This window comes from Pseudonaja textilis, chromosome 8 (assembly GCF_049901715.1).
Source record: "Pseudonaja textilis isolate UNSWEBS1 chromosome 8, rPseTex1.2, whole genome shotgun sequence".
NCBI classification, from domain to species: domain Eukaryota; kingdom Metazoa; phylum Chordata; class Lepidosauria; order Squamata; family Elapidae; genus Pseudonaja; species Pseudonaja textilis.
The window spans coordinates 7,077,079-7,097,175 of NC_141997.1; the positions used below are offsets into that span (position 1 = coordinate 7,077,079).

Sequence of the window (20,097 nt, forward strand, 5' to 3'; positions counted from 1 at the left end):
CCCAGGTTATCACAGCACTGGAAACAGGAAATGGAAACAGTAGGTGCCAAAGTTGATATTTAAGTGAGCTCTAAAGCAGTGAAATGTCATAATTTGTCTCATGATTCACCTATGCACTTCAGTGCAGGTTCAAAGGGTTCATGCTCTCTCACTTAAGCTATCTAAATTTTCCAATTTTTTGTAAATTCACAGAATTTACCTAATTCTGATTAAAAAAGCAAAGAGACATCTGTAGCTGACATAGAAGGAAAGCGTGTGTGTGCAACAGTCAGTTCGATCCAGCAGTTAAGGCACCAGCTAAAAACCAGTAGACTACAGATTCTAGTACTGCCTTAGAACTGAAAGTTGGCTGGGTGACTTTGGCCAAATCACTGTTTCAACTTGTTCAACAATGGATGGATCAACACTTGGTTGATTTGTTAAAATAAAAAGTGGACCTTGCACTTGTGGAAAATGCTAAGGAGAGGGGGACACAAATACATCACACACAATAAAGTATAGTAGATTCCTATTCTTTTATACTTTATACTTTCTTTCACTCCTGCTTACCTCAAAGTTTGTTGTAAGGCTATTATAGAAATAAAACATGGATAACTGACCATAATATATATATAATCAATAATAAACAAGTCAGCTTCCATTTTCCTTCATAATATAGCTGCTTCTCAAAAGCAACTATATTCATTATAAGAATAGATGTTTTTCCGAGTTACTACTTCTCAACTTTAAATTGCATTTTTCTTTCAAATCTCAAATGAATTGGATGGAGCCAGGGAAGGTAAAAGCCCTACCCTATGCTGTAGATCGTCTTACAAAGGTACAGTTAGAACAGACATCATCGGTTTAGGATATAAGCCTAAATAGGATACACTGTTATCCTAAGAGTAAATAGTAATCATATCCAGTTAAAATGAAGTCTATCCTCCACTAAAAGCTAAATACTCCTACAGGATTTTTTTCTCTCAGAAAAAGAACTATTTTGAAACTAACCATATATTTGTGGTAAAGTGTTACCTCTAATCTTACTTGCTATTTCTAGCCCCTGCCACTTTCCCAGCCTACAAACAATCATAGTTTCACTCTACATTTCATACCCTTCAACTTCCTTCACAAATTAAACTTCTTCCATTTAATTTATGAAGGAAAAAAAAATCCTACCTATGAAAAGTTAGACCTAAAATACTTCGGCTGTCTTCTTACCATATCAAGAGTACATACAATTAGGTGAGGTGGAGTGATGACATTGCTGTTTCTGAGATTAAGCCATTTTTTTTCCTCTCAAATCATGTCCCCTGAATCAATATTACCCCTCATTCTTCTTGTCAGTGATTTTGAGTGTGTACTTTGAGGATATTTGCATTGCTTCACCACTGGTTTTTGATGCCTTTTTTATTTGGAAGAGGAAGTTGTTTTTGGCATTAACTGTCATTCAATATGGTTACAACACATGGAAAGTTATTGACAAATCTCCATTACATCTATGAATCAATATATTTTGAGAAAATGTGGGTTGCCATATATTCAGAAGGTTGTATAAACAGAGACATGCAATCAAGATCACATGAAGTATTACTAACACTTTATAAAACCCTAGTAAGATCATACCTAGAATATGCAACAATTTTAGAATAGAATAGAATTATCTATTGGCCAAGTGTGATTGGACATACAAGGAAATTGTCTTTGGTGCATATGCTCTCAGTGTACATAAAGAAAAAATAAAATATATTCATCAAGAATCATAAGAGACAACACTTAGTGATAGTCATATGTTTCTAGTAAGCAATCAGATCATACTAAGAAACAAATAAAACAATATAAATTGTAAAGATACAAGCAACACAGTTATAGTCATAAGTGGGAAGAGACAGGTAATAGGAAGGATGAGAAGAATAATAGTAATACAGTTTTACTATGTAGTTTGACAGTATGGTGGGAATTAATTGTTCAGCAGAGTGATGGCATTCAGGGGAAAAACTGTCCTTGTGTCTAGTTGTTCTGGTATGCAGTGCCCTATAGTGTCATTTTGAGGGTAGAAGTTGAAATAATTTATGTCCAGGATGTGAGGGGTCTGTAGATATTTTCACAGCTCTCTTTTTGATTCATGCAGTGTACAGGTCCACAATGGAAGGCAGGTTGGTAGCAATTGTTTTTTCTGCAGTTCTAATTATCAGTTGAAGTCTGTGTCTGTCTTGTTTCATTGCAGAGCAAAACCAGACAGTTATAGAGATGCAGATGACAGACTCAATAATTCCTCTGTAGAACTGAATCAGCAGCTCCTTGGGCTGTTTGAACTTTCTGAGTTGGCACAGAAAACCCTTCTTTGTTGCGCTTTTTTGATGATGTTTTTGATGTTAGGTGTCCATTTTAAATCTTGAGATATGATAAAACCTGGACACTTGAAGGTCTCTACTGTTCATACTGTGTTGTCTAGTATTGTAAGAGGTGGCAGTATAGGAGGGTTTCTCCTAAAATCTACAACCATTTCTACGGTTTTGAGTGTATTTAGTTCAAGATGGTTCTGGTTCCACCACAAGGCTAGTTGTTCAACCTCCGTTTGTATGCGGATTCATCTTTGTCTTGAATGAGATCAATTACATCATTTGCAAACTTCAGTACTTTAACAGAGGGATCTTTTGAGATGCAGTCATTGGTATATAGTGAGAAGAGGAGAGAGCACACAGCTCTGGGGGGCTCCTGTGCTAATTGTACAGGTATCAGATGTGATTTTGCCTAGCTTCACCTGCTGCTTACTGTCTGTTTGGTCACTATACCTCAAAAAAAAAGTTGAGATTTTGGAAAAAGTTCAGAGAAGAGCAACTAAAATGATCAAAGGCCTGGAGACAAAACATATGAACAATAGTTGCAGGATTTGGGTTTGGCTAGTCTAAAGAAAAGAAGAATTAGGGATGATATGATAGCAGTACTCCAATACTTGAGTGGCTGCCACAAAGAAGAGGGGGTCAAATTATTCTACAAAGCATCTGAGGGCAGGACAAGAAACAATGGTTGGAAACTAATCAAAAGAAGAAGCAACTTGGAATTAAGGAGAAATTTCCTAACAGTGAGGACAATTAACCAGTGGAACAGCTTGCCTCCAGAAATCATGGCACTCCATCACTGGATGTTTTTAAGAAGAGTCAGACAGTCACTTATCTGAAATAGTATATGTTCTCCTGCTTGAGCAGGGGGATGGACTGGAAGACCTCCAAGGTTCCTTCCAGCTAATTCATTCTATTCATAGGAGTAAAATGGTCACAGAAAACAGGCAAAGAAGAAGGTGGAAAAAGATGCAGGAAAAACTGGAAAACAATTATTTAGTAAGATTTGAATCCTGAATATGTGGTGCACATCAGAGGTGGTATTCAGCAGGTTCTGACCAGTTCTGGAGAACCAGTAGCAGAAATTTTGAGTAGTTCAAAGAACTACTTGAGTAGTTCAGAGGCGAATACCATCTCTTGATTGGCCCCACCCCCATCTATTCGCTGCCTCCCGCATCCCAGCTGATTGGCTGGATCTTCTTTTGTTGCCCTGCACAGGAGAACGGAGCTGGACAGCAGGTTAATGGGGTGGGAAGAGAATGGGGATTTTGCAGTATCCTTCCCCTGCCATGCCCACCAAGCCACACGATGCCCACCAAGTCACGCCCAGAGAACCGGTAGTAAAAAAATTTTAATCCCACCACCGGTGCACATTATTTTACCTTAAAAGCAAAATGTACAACTTTGGAACAAAACACTGAATTTCTGTTTATAATTTATTCACAAGATGGCCAATTCATGTCAAAACAGGGGTGGGATTCTACCAGTTTGCACCTATTCGCTAGAACCGGTTGTTAACTTTCTAAGCAGTTCGGAGAAATGGTTGTTAGAAGAAATTATTGGCCTAATCCTGTAAAGGAAGGCAGGAAGGAAACATTCTGATGTTGCTTACAGAAACTGCCTCTCCATTAACCCTTATTACATACTTGGCAGAAATAGACTTCCTGTCTCAGGAACGTCTCTGGAGTTTTTTTCCACTCCTTTGCTGGTACTTTGCTTTTGTGGAGTGACCATTCAAAGTTACAATAGCACTGAAAAAAGTGACTTATGACCATTTTTCACACTTACGACTGTTGCAGCATCCCCACAGTCATGAGATGCATGCCTTGATGTGAGTGATATTGAATTGGTCACACCCAGCCAATAACATGACCACCAAGCCATGTCCACCCAGTCACATGATCATCAAGCCATGCCCACCACCTAAGCCATGCCCAAAGAACCAGTTGTTAAAAATTTGAATCCCACCCCTGTGTCAAACCTCACTTCCAGGGTTTATTGAAAGACTTTATGTAAAATGCCCATTTTCTTCACCTTTGGCATGTGAAATTTTAACCCCAATATCCTAATGGGGCAAAATTTCTCCAGATGTCACTAGAAAAACCCTCAAAACATTTTTAATATTCTAGATCTAGGAAACACTGTGCAGTTTGAACAATCACCATGTTGTTTCCTTGGAATTTTTTTCACCCCAGGGCTACAAAAATAGCTTTGTCTCTACAATTTGCAGAAAAAATATTCAAATGTATTATTATTACAACATTTTTTTGAAAATAACGTCCCCACCATGAGAGCAGTTAAAATATAACATATCTATCTCTGCTGTGATTGCTTAGGAAAAGGGAGAGCAGCTGAAAAATTAGCTAAAGTCAGTTACTTTCCCCAAATTTTTCTTTCCTTAAATAAAATCTGTGGTACTAAGGCAACTAATTAGCAGAATAAAAAGCTAATCTCATCATATTCTTTTCTATTAGCTCTTCTCTAGCCTAAAATATACAAATCAAACAGGCAAGCCCAAGTCATTCTTCTTTTTATTCCTACAAGGTTTTCAGAAATATTTTCAACTAGGTTAGCTAAACGCTTCTTTCTATAGGCTGTGTCATGTCTCCTATTAAGCAAGTTCAAGCAAATAGATTTATCATGTTGTAAAAGTGTGTTTATTTATAACTACCTAATGGTCACAAGTTCACCAGAAGTAACTGCGTCTTTCTCATTGGCTATGTGGTTAATAGATGCAAAAAAGGAAGAGTCTATAGGTGCTGATAAACTGCACCAATAATATTAAGATTATAGTGACAGGCATATCAACATATACAAAAGGTGCACATACCAATCAAAGTTCAACAGTCCAAAGCCAATACAATCAATGCATTTTCAAATATACCTTGAAGGTTCAACTTCAATTAACCAAACTAACCTTGTATTATTGTATTAGTGATTTGCATTTACCACACCCAACTTGCATTATAAATCCTTCACAAAACTGTGAGTACTTTGACTGTACTACCAGGCTTCTGCCAGCACTTTTTTCTACAAAAGCTGAACTGAAATCCAGAACAGCTCCCTACTGAGACATACATTGCATATTGTCTGCTGCTTTGTCCTAGGTATATCGTTTTGTTGATAAATTTGAAAGTATGAAAAAAAACAAGAATAATATTTGGAAGCTGCAAAACAAACCTTTTTTCTGAATTCAAGAGAAGACTTAAAATAACAGCAATTGAAATGATCCTGCTTTTGATGTTAAAACATTTTGAATATCTTTGGCAGCACATGGTCAATCTTGTTGTAGCTCAGAAGTTAAGGTGGGTCAAGACTGGCTAAACCAGTTGAGGAGCAGTCCGGGATTATCAGAACACTATATTAGCTTGAAAAGTTGAAGAGTCATCTCAAAAAAGTAAACAGCAAACTTTATATAACATTATGAAGAAAAACAAATCTACAAAGTCACTGGAAGTCTTTCTCTGCTTAAAAATGTTATCTTTTTAATAGTAAGCAACTTTGCATTTTATTATCTATCCTACATAGATCAAATGCAAGGCACATTGTGAATGCAATTGATCTAGATGAAATGACTTTTTACTTTGTCTGTAATAAGGCTTGGCATCAAATTCCATAAAAGATTCAATCTAAGAAAAGGTTGGGCAGATTTTTCTGAGTCTGGACTCAAGTGTAGAACACTACTGCATTCAGAAGTGTCCATAATTTGGTGCCAGGATCTTAAGAGTCAAAATTTGCCTCTGGGAGGGAGGGAGGGAGGGAGGGAGGGAGGAAGGAAGGAAGGAAGGAAGGAAGGAAGGAAGGAAGGAAGGAAGGAAAAATTGCCTTTTTGATCCCTTAAATAATAGTTAATGTAGATTATACTGAGATAAATGGACTATAAGTCCATGCCCCTTTCAAGAAAGTTCCCATGACCCTTGTTTTGTTCAGTGATGAATTGCTAAAGTAGGACCTACATTTTTTAGAAAACCTCAAACTTAGGGTTGTGGCTTTCCCCACCCCCACCCCCCCAAAAATAATTCATGACTTGACAAACACAGAGACTTTAATTATAACATTTCAACAGTACACTAGTACATTTCAGAAAGGATTATAGTCTAAGCTCCAGAAACAAGGAGATGCTGAAGACATCTGGAATATTTAGGAACACAGAAAATGCTAAGTATATACTTTGCTTGCTGAAAATAAAAATGGAACCACAAGTCTCTAAAATTAGGCTCAACATTTTTATTCTTGTGTTTGTCTCCACAGCTGTATGGATGGGAAGGGAGGGAGGGAGGGAGGGAGGAAGGAAGGGGTGATATAAGAAAGTATAAAAGTATAAAAATACAAAGTTCATGTCCTGTGTGGATATGACAAAAAAACAGCCTAGCCCAGTCTTTCCCAACTTTCCAGATGTATTGGACTCTCCTGTCATCAATCAGCACAGTTAATGACAACACTCCTTTGTGAAGATAGGAATTGTACTCCAATCCATCTGAGAACATCAGGCTGGGAAATCTGGAGTAGTTCAATCTATTCTCTGAGACTGAGAGTATCCAGCCTTATTAACTAGCTGTTTTAAAAGCAGCCATTGAATTTTACAAATGCACCCTGAAAAGTCTTAAACGTTCTTTAAAGGGGAAAGAAGCTATTTTCTGAAGGTTGTTTCTGATTATTCAATCTCCCAATATCATGCTTTAAGTAACCATTCATTTAAGTTTATATTACTGTGTTTTGCTAACAGTGATTTCTTTAATGTTCAGTCCCCTTTCCATGAGAAAATGGAGAATCTTACATTTTCCATTTACATTTGCAAAATGAGATTGAAGATGAGATAACATGGGTTGTTCCCAAATGACATTTAACTACTATTATTTGGTGCCTTCAAGTAAGATTTTGATACCTGGCAACAAAATTCTTGTAGTTTTTTTGCCAAGGTTTTTGAAAGTAGTTTGCCATTGCCTCCTCCCTAGGGCAGAGAGAGAATCATTGGCCCAAGGTCACCCAGCTAACTTTGTGCCCAAGGTAGAACTAGAAACTATGTTCTCCCAGTTTATAGTTTGAGTTTCTAGACTGTGCCTTAACCACTATATCAAACTGGCTCCCCAACTCATTATACATGTTGTTTACAATCTCAAATTTTTACAACATAAGACGCATAAGAAACTGTAATAGCAATAAAATTTTCTTTCTGTAGATATATAAATGTAAAAATTAAACTTGTAAGAATGTCCATTTCAGTTGAAATTGTACTCTGCATTTTAATTAAAATATTTAAGGACTTTTAAGCCAGTGGTGGGATACAATTTTTTTTTTTACTACCGGTTCTGTGGGCAAGGCTTGGTGGGCATGGCAGGGGAAGGATACTGTAAAATCTCTAGTCTGGGATGGTATTTGCTGGTTCTCTGAACTACTCAAAATTTCCACTACTGGTTCTCCAGAACTGGTCAGAACCTGCTGAATACCACCTCTGTTTTAAGCTAAAATACTTTAAAAACAAAATTAAACAGACTAAAAGGTCACATGCCCCTTAGATTTTTGTAGCCTAAATGAATTGCTCCCTACAAATTCAAATTTATCACTTGGATAAATGTAGAAAACTTGTACTTTATAACTCATTTCTTGAGACATTTATACTTTTTATCCTAAATAATTTTTTGACAATTGGATCATTATAATTAATATGCCTAGCTTTTGTGTCAATCAATCAGTATGCAATAATAAGCAATTAATAAGGATTTAATTAATATGCATTTCCAGAGAGATCTGGTGAACATTCAGCCATACATCAAATGAAATTGGTATGATAACCTGGGAAATCATAATCAGCTTAATAAGAATTAAATCTAATTAAGAAAAATAATACCAATACATTTTCCCTCTTGATAAGGATCAAAGTTGATGTGCCACCTTTGAAAACCGTATGGAACATTTTCAAGAAAATCAGATGTAGATAAATAGAGCTACATTTCTAAAACATGGTTCAATTTATTAGATTATATTATGCCTAGCCCTCAAAGCAAATGTGATGATAGCTCTATTAGTTACAAGACTAGGATTATGCATGTGCTGTATGTTAATGTGTGTATATTTTAATAATATGTAAAAACATAGATTGTGCTGAGTTGTCCCAAAGGTGTTTTTTCAAGAGGCAACTGGACTTTCTGGGGGTTTTTTGAAGACATTTTGCTTCTCATCCAAGAAGCTTGACCTGTCAGCCATGACCTGGCTGACTAAGAATTTCCATAGACATTGTGCTAGAGTTAAAATTCACATGAATACATGAAGAAAAAAAACAGAAGCAGCAATCATAATCATTTCTTTTCATATTTAGAGTGATGGGTTTTGGAGAGCACAAAGATTAAGAAAACTAAGATGAATGTTTCTGCTCTTGACAAGAAGGATGGATGATCACTTATGCCTTGACCCTTCTCTGAGAGCATTTTGTAATTTTTAAGACTTGGGGCACATAAAATCCTTCAACTTACATCTCATAACCATCACCCCAACATCCAACATTAGGCATGCACGTCCCTTACTTCCTCCAAACCCACTACTACATATCTAGCCTCACAAACAAAATGCATGAATTCCTCATCTTATTAGGAACGACCACATTCGACATTATATTTGTCTGTGAGACATGGTTAAATGCATCTTTTCCAGACTCCATTATCACAGTCAGCGAATATCATGTTTATCGGTCAGATCACGAAATCCGTAGAGGAGGTGGAGTTGCTATCTTCTGCAAAAAATCCCTAAATCTAAAAAAGATTCAAATACACAGGAACTTGCTCTCCATAGACCATCATCGTGAACTGTCCTCAAATGCCACAATCCGCTTCTTACTATGCTACAGAGCCCCGGATTAGGACATAGTTCATGCAAACAAGCTAACTTCACTAATACCAGTGGTGGTATTCAACCGGTTCAGCCCGGTTCTAGCGAGCCGGTAGGAGTGATGAGCAGTGGAGACCGAATCGGTTCTCTCCGCCGCTCTGCTGTTCAGCCCACCCGCCCGCCCAGGTTTCCATATTCACTTTGAAGCACAGCTGCATTGCACGGTACAGAATAGTGCCACACGGCAGCTGCTGAAGTGACCGGGATCATGCAGGCTTGCAGGAGGTGAGTTAGAACACCTCTGCTGCTGCACAAATGCCTCTGCACCTGCGCAAAGTGCTCATTTGGCATGCACATGCATGAAAAGTGTGTGAACGTGCACAAAGTGCGCCCACCAAGCCATGCCCACCAAACTGGTGGCAACAATATTTGAATCCCATCACTGCTGTTAATGTGGGCTGCCTCTTGCCCTCACCCTCTTATTTTCCTTGGTGACTTCAATCTACCTCTTATAAATTGGACACTAAATGAATGTACATCCGAACCCATACATACAACCCTGTACAATGCCATTACTACACTGGGACTGGATCAATTAGTAACTAATAACACTAGACTCAATAACTGCCTCCACCTTATCTTCTGCAACAGCTCAAACTCAATATATGGTCTACAAACACAAGAACCCTTTTCAAACAGTGACCACAGTATGATCGACTTTTGTCTCAATTTACACCTTCATAAAGAAGATCATAATGATGGATCCCCAAAATACAACTTCAAAAAAGCCAACTATGATCTCATAGATTCTGTCCTATTATCTCTTGATTGGAACATTCTGTTCTCTAGCTGTAATACTACAGAAGACCATTGTAATGCATTCTTGTTTGAACTTGAAAGAGTAATTAAACTATATGTACCATTAGTAACCCCCCAAAACAAAAAAAGCAACTTACCCATAACAATAAGGAAACTTCAATCAAAAAAAAGATCACTATGGCGTAAAAACAAAACTAGCTAGGTAGCAAACTTTAAAAACCAATACAACACCCTATGCCAACAGATAAAGGCAGAATGCATAAATTACCACTACAAGCAAGAGGAAAATCTCCTGTGTACAAAATCCACCCACGCCTTCTACAATTTTGTTAACACCAAACTTAAAGAATCAAGAACCATCCCACCCATAAAAAGACTGCAACGATAAAGCCGTTAAGGCCAATCTCTTCAACACATTCTTCAGTTCAGTCTTTGTAAACAGCAATGGTTCATGCCCCACATTTCCTAGTCGTTACCACAACTAACTATAGTGATCTACTACATATTGACTTTACAGAAGATAATGCAGAAAAGGCACTACAAAACCTAAAACCATCCCTATTTATTGGCCCTGATGGATTATGTACATACTTCTTTAAAAAGCTCTCCTATGCCACAGCGGAACCCCTAAGCATTATATATGAGATATCATTCAGAACCAGCTCCTTACCAAACCTATGGTCCTCAGCTACAGTCATCCCTATCTTCAAAAAAGGTGACCCCAGCCTGCTTGAAAACTACAGACCAATCTCACTGTGTTGTGTCACGTGCAAAGTCATGGAATCAATCATTAACCAATTCATCACCCTCCACTTAGAGTCAAACAACCTTCTCTCCAAAAAACAATTTGGTTTCAGGAAAAAAAATTGTCCTGCAATCTACAACTCCTATACTGCAAAAACATAGACTACTCTACTTGACCAGGGTAAAGCTATAGATGCAATTTACATAGACTTCTGCAAAGCCTTTGATTCAGTGGTACATGACAAACTACTGTTAAAGCTAAACTCTTATGGCATTTCTGGATCCCTCCATAAGTGGATTACCGCACTCCTTTCAAAAAGGCAACAAACAGTAAAAATAGGGAGCACTATATCATGCTCCAGTTAACAGTGGTGTCCCCCAAGGCAGTGTTCTAGGACCCACACTCTTTATACTCTATATAAATGACCATTGCAATCACCTTGTAAGCAACTGTATTCTCTTTGCGGATGACATAAAACTATTTAACACCACCAACAATATCCTTAAAAGCGATCTTGATTATGTGTCTGAATGGTTAAACATCTAGCAACTCCAAATCTTGACCAACAAATGCTCTGTCCTACACATTGGTAAAAAAATCAGTACACCAAGGCAAACTAGGCGGATATGACCTCGTTGATGATCCTCACTCTGTCAAGGACCTTGAAGTTCTCATATCAAATGATCTAAGCGCCAGCGCTCACAGTAACACAATTGCCAAAAAGGCATTAAGAGTTGTAAATCTAATCTTATGAAGCTTTTCCTCTGGAAATATCGAATTGCTAACTAGAGCGTACAAAACTTTTGCCAGACCAATACTCGAATACAGCTCATCAGTCTGGAATCTGCACTGCATATCAGAAATTAATACAATCGAGCAAGTCCAGAAGTATTTCACGAGAAGAGTACTACACTCCTTTGCTCACAACAGAATACCCTATATCACCAGGCTTGAGATTTTGGTCTTGGACAACCTTGAACTACGCCACCTACAGTTAGACTTAAGCATAGCACACAAAATTATCTGCTACAATGTCCTACCTGTCAATGACTACTTCAGCTTCAACCACAACAATACAAGAGCACACAACAGATACAAACTCAATGTAAACCACTTCAAACTTGATTGCAGAAAGTACGACTTCAGCAACAGAGTGGTCAATGCCTGGAATGCACTACCTGACTCTGTTGTTACATCCTCTAACCCCCACTCCTTTAACCTCAAACTAACCACTATTGACCTCACCCCATTCCTAAGAGGTCTATAAGGGGCGTGCATAAGTGCACCATTGTTCCTACCGTCCCTGTCCTATTATCCTCATTAATTTGTACCTATTTCCTGTATTCTTATTCATGTTTATACTTATATCTATTATCTTGTAAGCAATTGACAAATCAAATAAATAAATAAATAGGGTCCTGATGTAATTATCACTGAAATATTACAAGGGTAGACAGAAATTTCCATTTCAGTGATATGTGTCTTTTTCTAAAGTACATTTTTCTAAGGAATTAAAAACCATTTGGAATCTACTATTCCCTTAATATCTGGAGTCCTATTCTCTTTCTGCAAATCTACTTTTTAGTTTAGTGATTCTTGAACTCCACAGTTTTTTGCAAAATACTTAGAAGATAACTCAGTAGAACTCAAATATCTTCTGACATATTTTGAAGATATTTCATTTACACATATTTGCTGCCATCAAAGTATTTCCCTTATCCAATCCTATAATAAAAAACCTGTTTTGTCATGAAATAACCACCACTGTGTATAGTGAGACATAGAAAAATCTAAGAAGTTTTTTGTTATCTTTCTTAATCTGAGCTCATCAGTTATATTGTGGTTATTGTAATGTCCTGTTACAATAGCCAATGGCTTATTGACAAGCTAGACTAAAAAAGAACTTATCAAAGGACCACATATTTCTGTCAGCCCTATATGCCACAGTGGTGGTTCAGCAAACAGTGGGAACGAAAGCGGGGAGGTGTAGGTAGTGTGGGATGTATAATCATAACAACATTCTTTCCCTTGGAAGCCAAGGACATCCAGCCTGCACCTGTGAAGGTGTGATAGAAGGTGGCTGAAGTTGGGACACTGATTTGATTGGACCATGTGGTGCAGATGTGGATGCAGGGGAAGAAACTTTGGGTTTTACTATGGGTGGGGATTTTCAATTCAGGTTTTCCCCAGATGTGCCAAAATGACATCTCTAATAAATTTATGCTTTGAGGAAGAGATCTGCCTCAGAGTTTTGATTATGTTGGGGGTGTTACTTGGAACCCTGACAGTTTCTTATTATAACCTTAGTAGCTTCAGGAAAATAAGGAATGTGCCTTCCCCCTATGCCAGCCACACAATAATGTAAAAATTTGTCTACATCCACATTCTAAAATGCTGCACAAGCAATAATATATTAGAGTATAATCAGTGCATATATTACTACTGCTATGCTAAATATTCCTTAGATGGGGGTGATTTCTACTAGTAAAAAAGGCAAGCCCTTCTTTCTGTTTGCATTGGGTGCTTATTTACACCTTCTGAAGCAGCTATTTCTACCTCTATTTTTAAAAGCATCACATTAAATGCAACAACACATTTAAGATAACATGTCATTTGGCCCTGATCCCTAAATTCAGCACTCAGGAGTTAAAATGTTGCTGAATTACAATTCTGAGTATTCTGCACATAGACTCTGCACTCTGCACAGTTCAACAGACATAGAAAGCTTATGAGCTTCCATTTCAGTTAATTGGAGCTGCTAGAACTAAATCAGGGAGCTTGATTTACACTGTGTAAAATTTGCTTCGTGGTATCCTACATTTTATTCTTTTCAATGGTAATTATGATACCTGGAAAAATTATGGAATACAGAGATAACCCTGAATGCAATTTATATACTTTGATAGATTTATCTTCTTTGTAGATTTTGGAATTCAAGAAAAAGATGATGAATCATTTTGATGGAAAATGAAAGTCAGTTAAATACTGTATTTTACAATACATGCAACCCCCAAAGCTAAATAAAACTGTTCACTTGATCCAACAAGCATAAACTCCCCAAACTCAGAGGTGGTGTCTCTCTCCTAACCAAAAGAAGCCTGAGGAAATCCTGTGGCTCACATCATGAAGAGCCATGAAACCTTCACTGGGGAATAAATTGTATCTTTTCCTCATTCCTGGTTTCCCACATAGCTTTTATGAAAACAGCTCATCTAGCTAAACTACACAATTTCTGGCTTTTCTATCATTTAATACTTGGTTAAAAAGGAATTAATACATAATAATTAAGAAAATTCAAGGATTGTGAAAAAGGACAAATGCTATTTGTCCTTTTTATAAATGTGTCTTTTTATATGCTCTTATATAAAATATATATTAGTTATTCAGCTTACAGGAGAGCCAATGCGGTTCCTAAGTACATTTATCACATATTTAATCATCAGCTAAAATAATCCATTATCCATTCAGTAACTGTTAAATCTTATATATCTGACTTTTAAAAGCCACAACTACAACATAGGAAAATACATTAGCATTAAATTTATTATTTAAATACACTCATTATGTTCTCTTTAGTCCAAACACATGCTATCGGGCTATTATTTGGATTCTACAACCCCACCCCCACCCCCCAGTTCTTAAAACTGGAAGCTTAAAATATCTCAATCAACAATACAGAGTGAAATTGTTATAAATATATTATAATTGTTAATAGTTACATTATACAATATATGAGGCTCAAGACTGGAGTAAAGTGCTGTCATTATCATTAGAATGGAAGGTGCAAAGTGATCAATTTTAGGAAGTGCTTAATATTGCACAGGCAATATTGTTGACCTCACTGTGTGGGATCATGACTGAAGTCAGCTTTTTCAGGCTCTTGGGGTGATTTCTGTGTTCTCTACTACTAATTCCATATTCTTAATCTGCACTACTGCAAAGCTTCCATAGCCCCAAGTCACTATTTCCCTGAGGGTTCTAAGAGACATAGGGGCAGCTTTGTCACCTCCTGCACAGCAGCAATCAGGTCTTTTTAAAATAAACTGAAAAGCAACTATGGACCAGCAACAGTTATAATGTGATTTGCAGCCAACTTTTGTACTTCTCATTGGACAGGGAGGGGAGATTTTGTCAGCTTCAGTAATTTGCTCAAAATGATTAATAGTGTTTTCTAGCATCATCCAACCATTTTGCTGATATAGTAGTTTCATTAATGATAGCTGGATGATGCTCTACAGCTTAGCATTTGAAAATCTATCTGCAGTTAATTATGGCCTTTCCAGGATTGTTTCTAAGGATGAGGGAAGTGTTACAGATGCTTTTGGTATGGAACATCTCATAGTTTTACAGGGGTGGGGGGGAGAGAATTAAGAATTTCTCTCTGATCAAGGTCCAGCAAGATAAAAATAATTTTAATAGTTATTCAAGATTATTGCATCAGTCAAAACCAATTTGTTTTCTATTATGTTTTTCAGTGCTACTAAAAGGTTGAAATCTAAGTTAGGAAAATGAACAGGAATTGTGATGATGAAAAAGAAATTACACTCTCAATCTCCTCTTTTTCAACAGGTAGCAGATACTTCTTCAGTTTCATATTCCCTGTGTTATTAAGAACTCACTAACTCTGCAACAATTTCAGCTATGGTAGTTCAGGAGAACAGACTTTAGGAAACAGGGCTTAACACTTTGGCCCTGTGTTGTGTTGATGAGATTGTCAAGAAAAGGCATTATAATAATAATAATAAAGTGCACTTGCTTCAAATTGCAATCACCTTAAAAGTTCATCTACATATTATGCTAAATACATACTGTGCTTAAATGTTATTCTAAAATAAAAAGGTGATCCATACTGCTCACAGAAAGCAAAGTTTAATGGTTTATGCTAAAAAAAAAAGCCAAGGAAATGAATAGGATCCATAAACTATAAAGAATGCTGAGGAATAGGAACAAGATATCTGTGACCCCACACAAAGCTGAAATATAGACTTGAGTTTGGGCATTCAGACTAACTAAAACATGTGGAACAAAGCAAGGAAAATACTTTGAGTAGAGTCCTATTAGAAACAAAATACCTAACAATGAGTGTACAGTATATACAAGCAAAACTTTTAAAGAAAGAACTTTATTTCAGTCACTGACTGATTAAATACAATCAATAAAATGAATAACATAAAAATTATCCCCTAACAGCAAGAACTATCAGCAACCATTTGTGGGCAAAGGTTATAGCAAAAGTTTACTACTTTCAGAGAAATAAATTGATCTTTACTTTTTAACAGGCTGTGCAGATAAAAGCTATTACAGCGCCCCATAAGTTTAAATAAGAGAGGTGTTATCAACTTGTGGAAAATATACCTATAAAACTGGCAATAAAGAAGAACATGGGCTGTGGATTCTATGATACTCAAGTCACACATATTCCCAACTTAGACTAGGATCTTAAATCCAGGGTTGATAATTATCCAGATGTTCACCTAAGGTGGGATCAAAACCTCAGTATTTAATTTTCATTTTGGGGAAGAGACTGTTCAATGTTTACACAACATCACAGTATGTAAGAAACACAAATCAAAATATATTACAAGTCAAATATAAACATTGCTCTAACTATTGTTCATAGTGTAATCCTACAAATACTTATGCAGAAAAATGTCTAGACAGTGGGCTCTTTTTCAAATATGCTTTCATTGGATTGCAACCTCAATTAATTTAAATAAGACTAGGCTGCCAGCCCAATAAAAGTATTTTATTAGTCTCGTCAAGAGCTTTAGATGTCAAAATCTTAGCATTTCTCTCTATTGTACATTACTTAAGATCACTTGGTTTACATGCCTTAAAATTCTTATAAATTGTGATGCAGTACCTTGTAAACAGTGAAATACAATGGTTTGCTGGCAAATTATGTCATTAGTGGTGGTGCTTATTTTTAATGCAAGAGGGATTTGACATTAAAACACTTCAGGAAAATAAAGGCCTCTGCTGGATTCTGCATTATTACATGGCAATAGCTTTCTATCTGCTGTCTTCCAACAAGGCTAAAAGCTGTCTGTTAGAGAGTAGAAATCTAATGAATCTGGAAGATGCCATGGAGGAAGAAGGTTCCAGTGTAAACTTTCACCAAAAGCTGTTATTTCAGAATCTGATTACTGTTCAATATATCTAGCATTTATGAATGCACGGTATCTGGTCAAAAAAGTTAGGATGGCAACTGTAACCATCTATCAAACCATACTCCTTTCTTGCATGAACATAAAAAAGGACTAGATTCAATTGTGAAATTGCAGTTATCCTCTTTACATTTTCAAATAGTATTATTTAGTATTATTACCTTGCCTGAAAGCCAGGTTCAAAAGTAAATTACTTGAACTTTTTGTTTTTCAATTTATGAAAATGGACGCATGCTAATTCCTAATATAAGTTTAATGAACTTCAATTAATTCCTGAAATTCAGGAATGGAACATAATCAAACAATGAAAATATATATTTCCCACAAATCTCTGATTCTACTCTTGAATAATATACAGATACCAGAATTATCAGGTCAAAAATTATCAGGTCATTATCACATCTGATTTAACAGTCAAAATATACTGCTATGCAATAATTTTTGTTACATTTTTATAATATTTGAGGGAAAAAATATCTTAACATTATAATCCTGTTGATGTCAACAGAACGATCTTCCATATAAATAGATCTCTAACACTTTCTATATCAAACACAAACCGAAAAATTTAAATCATTTTTTGAAAATATTGATATTGGAAGATATGAATAAGTGTATCCGCATATGGTATTTTGCTCTGTAATTAGAGTAAGATGGTTGATGTTGCTTAAAAATAAGTTCTATTTTTTTTTTTTGTATATATCAGCATTGAGATTTTTTTAAATAAAATCCAACATAAAGGGAAAACTTTCAGATTAAAATATCTCACTTCCTACACATTTCCATTCCAAACTATATTTTTCTTCTAGGCATGAATAACATTTCCCAAGACCTATCCTTTAATGGTACATAATTTTAGAGGAACCACATGCAGCTCAGCAAAAATGTTAGGCTTCATCTGTCTCTCAAATTTAAGAAAATATACATATGTACAATGTAAGCCTTAAAATGATTTTCTGATACTTATGTATTTATTATATTTTATCTGCCCAACATTTTCTCATTGGATAAAATGAAAGCCCAGTTTTTAAAAAAAAACAGCAGGAAAATAAAATTTATAGAATTTACAAATTTAAAAATACATAAACTTTGCCATTTCTCAGAGACATAATTAAATTTATGTCACTTTAAAAATCTGTGACTTAAACCCTAAAATGTCAGGTATAACAAGAATGCAACTGTATTATTATCTCAGTTAATATTAATTATTCACTCCGAATATGGATCCTTTTTCTAGGACATTTGGCATCAGAAGATTAGATTCTTGATCTAAAAGTACATTCCTCTAATACACATATAGCTGTAGTACATTGTCCTAAATTTTCCTTTTCCTTCCCTTTCCCTTTTGTTGATTCATCATCTTCCATAAAACTCATATAGGAGGCTTCCCAAATATAGTGCCTTCCATAATGTCCACCTTGCCAAGTCTTGGCTATGCTGACTTGAAATTATAAGAGACATAGTCCAGCATCTCTAGTGAATACCTGGTTGGAGAAGTCTAATAGATACAGTCAGAAAATCCTTGGAGTGTTGGAATAACTTTCCAACTAAGTCTACACCTAGACTCCAGGAATACAGAATAAGTTTTCCGCCTGATATTGTCACAGAAGCTGTGGCCATTCTCCTGTTTAACTTCAAAATCCAACTAATTGCCATCGTCAAATTTAAACAACTCACATTAAATATTAATCGTTTCATTCTCCATTGTACCCTTCATCTCAATTCCATTGTTCAAAATAGTGAGTTTCACAACCTTACAGTATATTGAGCTTTCACCATATGGTCTAAATTTTCACATTAAAGATTGTACTACTTTCACAAATGGCTCTGCTAATCCCATGAGCCTTACCACAAAATGGTAATGCCATTTTGATTTAGTTTTGGCTGAGGTCTGGTTTTCCTATGTGTATGGGTATGCAAGGCACCTGAAAATAACTAAAGCACAAAGTACAAAATGAAAAGCTTAATTAATTAAAGTATATATTAAATTTAAATCTGATATTAACATCCTGTTGAGTGAACTATACCTTGCAGGGTAGAAGGAATAAAGCTAATGGTGTCTGGCTATCAATTAAAAACAAAAGATCCTGCCTCATTATGATAGAAATGTGTGTTCCTTGGAGGGCTGAATAAAAAAAAAACAGAGAATATGCCAAAATTATGCATTTCCAGGAGAGGTGCTGATGTTTATCCTGGATATTTGACTAAAGCTAGCAGCCAGCAGTAATGTAGAAAAAGGCTGGAGGTTGATGATAACTTTAGTGACAATGGCAAAGGCAACATTTCATACTGGGTGGGAGAACGCAAGTAAAATATTCCAGCATCGTAACAAGAACACAAAAACAACAGTGATGATATCATCCCTTCAAAATAAACAAGAAAACCAACACCACATGCTGTAGGTCAATACTACTGTTCTTGTAAAGCTGTGGTAATAGAGTAGAATAGAATAGAATAGAATAGAATAGAATAGAATAGAATAGAATAGAATAGAATAGAATAGAATAGAATAGAATAGAATAGAATCTGGAAGGGACTTTGGAGGTCTTCTAGTCCAGCCTCCTGTTCAAGCAGGAGATCCTATACCAGGGTCAGCAACCTGCGGCCCCAGAGCCACATGCGACTCTTTGGGCCCTCTGCTGTGGCTCCCTGTCATCCTGTCAGAGGGATAAAAGAGCCATTGCTCTGTTGCGGCAATGGCATAGCCGGAGCTTTAGTACAGAAGCGAAGTGCCCCTGCACTTGCCTTTGCACAGCAACAGCATTCTTTATTTATTTATTTTATTTATTTGTCAAGCAATTATAAGATAACAGGTATAAGTATAAACATAGTTATGAATACATGAAATGGATACATATAAGAAAAATAAAAAGAAATAATAGGACAGGGACAGTAGGCACAATTGGTGCGCTTATGCACGCCCCCTAGAGACCTCTTAGGAAAGAGGTGAGGTCAATAGTAGACAATCTAAGATTAAAGTTTTGGGGGTTTGGGGAAGAAACCATAGAGTCAGGTAGAGTATTCCAGACAATGACCACTCTGTTGCTGAAGTCGTATTTCCTACAATCAAGTTTGGTGCGGTTTACCTTGAGTTTGTATCTATTGTGTACTCTTGTATTGTTATGGCTGAAGCTGAAGTATTCACTGACAGGTAGGACATTGCAATGTATGATTTTATATACTATATTTAGATTGGACTGAAGGCGGCCTAGTTCTACGTTTT

The 20,097-nt window shown here is 36.3% G+C and overlaps 1 protein-coding gene across 1 annotated transcript in view; it reads right to left on the minus strand.

Moving 5' to 3' along the window:
* PHEX (phosphate regulating endopeptidase X-linked) overlaps window positions 1-20,097 on the minus strand; it is a 150,114-nt gene that overhangs the window by 113,489 nt on the left and 16,528 nt on the right. The gene's annotated exons all lie outside the window — the stretch shown is intronic.